Below are 4,652 nucleotides of genomic sequence, written 5' to 3'. Positions count from 1 at the left end.
TATGTACAACGTTATGCACTGAATTTGTACTTGTATTTGAATGTGAAATGAAAATAAACATGATTTTTCCACAAAAAAAAATCTGTTCTTATCAGGTGTCTGAAGGACGAACTGTGGTCCTCCCGTAACCTGCTGGTAGGAAAACAGGTAGAGACCACCCCCAAGCAGTGGCTTTGGTAGCCACGGAAGCCCTGGGGTGGTACGAAGCCCTCTGGGGGTACTCCTGAGTGGCGCAGTGGTCTAAGGCAGCTGTGCCACTAGAGATCCTGGTTCGAATCCAGGCTCTGTCGCAGCCGGCCGCGACCGGGAGACTCATGGGCGGCGCACAATTGGCCCAGCGTCGTCCAGGGTAGGGGAGGGAATGGCCGGCAGGGATGTAGCTCAGTTGATAGAGCATGGCGTTTGCAATGCCAGGGTTGTGGGTTTGATTCCCACGGGGGCCAGTATAAAAAAATATGTATTCACTAACTGTAAGTCGCTCTGGATAAGAGCGTCTGCTAAATGACTTAAATGTAAATGTAATGTACGAACGACAGGGGGCCTCGACCCCAGGCGAAGGGTCCCCCACAACACCTGAGGTCCCGGCGGCCACGGCCTGACAGCACTGCGGAGCCTAGGGCGATGCGCCTAGGGGAGGAGTCTCCTCTGGGCCCCGACGGATGGGTACGGAGTTGATTCAGGAAGAGCAGGAGGAGGCTTTTTTGATAAGGACTCACCCCGTTCTTGTACAAAGGACCGACGACTGCTTTTTAACAAAGAGACTTTTGACAGGCTTTCCATGTCTTAAAAATGTTTTACTTTGTTAAATCATTTATGTACATTTTAAATGGCTTTTATAGATTGGCTTTTACAGGAAAAGGTACTTTTATGCATGATTGTTTTATTGTTTTAAATAAACAACTTGTACCTTTTTAAATGTAAATGAAATGTAATGCTGGTTTTTATGCACTTGATGCCATTTTTATGTGTGCAAATGAATAAAACAATGTGAGCTGTTTTAAAAAGGAAATGTACAATAAAAACTTTTCCAAAAGAAAAAAATCTGTTCTTATCAGGACCTAATAAAAAACCTGACAATGACCGAACTTGACAAAGGACTAAGACATTTTAAGAGGGGTAAATCACCGGGGAGGACGGCCTCCCTTTGGAGTTTTGTCTGACCTTTTGGGATGTTTTAGCCGACAAACTTCTGACTGTTTTTACTGACTTCGAACAACTTGACAGACTACCTGACAGTTTTAGAGTAGGAATCGTGACCCTTTGACATAAGAAAAATGACAGGACTGACCTGAAAAACTGGAGACCGATTACCCTTTTAAATTTTGATTGTAAACTTTTTACCAAGGTTTTAACCCTCAGAATGTCTTCTGTTTTAGGGGAGGTGATCCACCCGGACCAAGCCTGTGCCATTCGGGAAGGAAGATCACGGACAGCCTAGTACTGATCAGAGATGCCATCTGTTACGCGAGAGACAGAAACATGCGGCTTATAGTCCTAAATGTAGATTTTGAGAAAGCTTTTGATTGGGTCTCGCACCAGTACCTCTTCAAGGTACTGCAAAAAATGGGGTTCCCTGAAAGGTTTTTAGCTTGGGTGGGATTGCTGTATGGGGACATCACCAGCAGAATCCTTGTAAATGGGCATTTGTCAAGAGCAGTGGGAGTACACTGCGGCGTCCGTCAGGGATGTCCGTTATCTCCCCTCCTGTTTGTGGCTTGCATCGAACCACTGGCACAGGTCTTGAGAAGGGACCAACGGATCAGTGGGGTGGGTATCCCGGGGAGTGGGGGGATGACCGCCAAGTGCGTTTTTTACATGGACGACGTCAACATTTTATGCACCAACCTTTTATCTGTTGATAGGACCCTGGACAGGACTGACTGGTACGGACGAGCCTCTGGGGCGAGACTGAACAGAAATAAGACAGAGGCCCAATTGTTTGGACCCTGGGCAGACTCAGACTTGACCAGACTACCACTGACAGTTAAAATGACGGACATAAGGGTTCTGGGGGTAAAATTTGACAGGAGGGAGGAGGTAGTGGCAATTGGACCGGGATTTTAGGGACTGTAAGACAGAGACTGGGTTTTTGGGGATTGAGACGACTGACTTTTGAGGGCAAGGTTTTAATCATCAAGGCTGTGATTTTACCTGTCCTTTTATTAATCCGTTCTGTTTTTATCCCCCCACGAACAACTCTTTTAGCTCTGGACCGGATGTTATTTTATTTCCTGTGGGGAAGCAAGTGGGAGAGGCTGAGGAGGGAGGTGGTGAAGAGGCCCAGGTTCAAGGATGGGAAAGGCTTGCCTGACCTCTACTTGTTCCTGGGCAGCCGCTATACAGCGTTACATCTTACTCTTGCCACCTCCCCGGTCAGCAACAAGACCCAGGCCCTCGCACGGTTCTGGCTGGGGTCTTACCTCAGGTCTCTGAGGTTGATCCCAGTCGACCTGCGAGCTCCAGTCTCTTTCCTGCTCCCCACACACTATATACAGCTACAAAAGTTTTTAAGACATTTTAAACTGGAAAAAGAGCCTGTCACAGTTTTAACTAAACACCGCTCTCTTCTCTCTCTTGTGCAGGAACGGGAACCGGTGTGTCCAGTGCGCGGGCTTGCTATAGGTGAGCCCTCAACGGTTTGGCGCAACGTGGCCCATCCTGCTCTGCTGAATTGGCACCGTGACCTGTCCTGGATGGTCGCCCATGAGATCCTCCCGGTCAGGGCCGTTATGCACTCCCGGGGCATGGCGAGGACATCCGCGTGCCCCCGACCTGGCTGCGGCCAGGAGGAGTCGGTGAGGCACTTGCTCTGGGAGTGCAGAGCCGCACAGGACCTGTGGAAGGAAGCAGGCCCCCTGATCTCCCCACGCCTGCCAGCAGGGGAGGACCTAACGCCCCAGCTCGTGCTGTATGGGGTGGGCCGAAGGCCTATACCACCAAAGGCCTTCACAAAACTCTGGCCCACCCTCACGTGTCTGAAGGATGCACTGTGGTCCTCCCGCAACCTGCTGGTAGGAAAACAGGTAGAGACCACCCCCCAGGCAGTGGCTTTGGTAGCCACAGAAGCCCTGGGGTGGTACGAACGACAGGGGGCCTCGACCCCAGGCGAAGGGTCCCCCACAACACCCAAGGTCCCGGCGGCCACGGCCTGACAGCGCTGCGGCGCCTAGGGCGATGCGCCTAGGGGAGGAGTCTCCTCTGGGCCCCGACGGACGGGTACGGAGTCTTTTCAGGAAGAGCAAGAGGAGGCTTTTTTGATAAGGACTCACCCCGTTTTTGTACAAAGGACCGAAGACAGCTTTTTGACAAAGTGACTTTTTGACAGGCTTTTTATGTCTTAAAATTGTTTTTACTTTGTTAAATCATTTATGCACATTTTAAATGGCTTTTAGTAATCGGCTTTACAAGAATGGGTATTTTATGTAGGATTGTTTTATTGTTTTAAATAAACAACATGTACCTTTTTTAATTTAATTGTAATGTAATGCTGGTTTTTATGCACTTGGTGCCGTTTTTATGTGTGTAAATGTATTTCAAATGTGAGCTGTTTTAAAGGAAATGTACAATAAAAACTTTTCCAAAATAAAAAAATCTGTTCTTATCAGTTTAATATCTGATACGTCCGCTATCTGGGGACCATATATTAAATTGATTTTTGGAACAGGGAGATGGAATAGGGGCTTGCTCCGTCCACTCCACGCATCGACCTGGTATTGCAGTACCTCCAGGAACGGTGCACCCCCTGTCATTGTAAAGATAAATCAGGCAAAGACAACAGAATTGCTTTGTTATATTCCATTAGGATCACGATGTATTTTATATTTTCACGTTTGACCATCTTCATCTCAATGTCAATGATGGCTAGAAAGTGATGGTGAAGTCAGTCACTGTTATATTGACTATGATAGCTGATGTGAATGGTGCGTTAATCATCTAATCAAATCAATGTTTATTCGTCACATGCACAGGATACAGGGTGTAAATGGTACAGTGATGAATAGAAAAGACAATGCTTTAAAAAAACCTTGGCATAGATTGGGAGTTGATCAACGTTGGGAATAACCACTTTTGACTGTTACAAAGTAACAAATTGGTAGGTTCGGAAGTCACGTGGTCATCTGCCCTCCAATCGGAAATGACAGAAAGCGTTTATATATATTAAATCCAGATTAACAGCTAAATCTGAATAATAATATATGAAATACGGGTGGGGGAATCAATTTAGAGATAATAATATTGACATAACATTTGATCTTATATCAAATATCTCTGGTAGCGTTGATGCCACAAGGGAACTGAGCAATTGTCCACTTGGTGGCGCAAGTGTTCCACTGACCGTCGCATTTGAATGTTGAACCACTTGACTTCAATACATCATCAACGCAAATAATATGAACAATAAAAATAGCCTGTTTTTATTTTACATGTCTGTAGAGCCTTGTACGATAAGACCACGGTGAGGAGGCCTTCATAAAGTTGCCCTCCTAAATTACTAGAGGCCAAACTTCAAAGATGTCCATGGCACTGGACTGCAGTAAGAGCTAGGCCTACAGTGCGGCCTACGGAGCGGTCCTGGTGTATGGTCCTTCTCTAGCAGGAGGTAAGCAGGAGGTAAGCTTCTCATATGGTGTTGAGTAAAGCTTAACCATGTA

The 4,652-nt window shown here is 46.7% G+C and overlaps 1 pseudogene; it reads left to right on the top strand.

The window, feature by feature from the left end:
- Positions 1-3,568: 3,568 nt before the first annotated feature.
- Positions 3,569-3,744, top strand: LOC121561256 (annotated as a pseudogene).
- Positions 3,745-4,652: the final 908 nt, after the last annotated feature.

Source organism: Coregonus clupeaformis, unplaced genomic scaffold, assembly GCF_020615455.1.
Source record: "Coregonus clupeaformis isolate EN_2021a unplaced genomic scaffold, ASM2061545v1 scaf0646, whole genome shotgun sequence".
Taxonomy (NCBI): Eukaryota; Metazoa; Chordata; class Actinopteri; order Salmoniformes; family Salmonidae; genus Coregonus; species Coregonus clupeaformis.
Note: the sequence above shows the minus strand (reverse complement) of the source record. Positions and strands in the feature narration are given on the sequence as shown.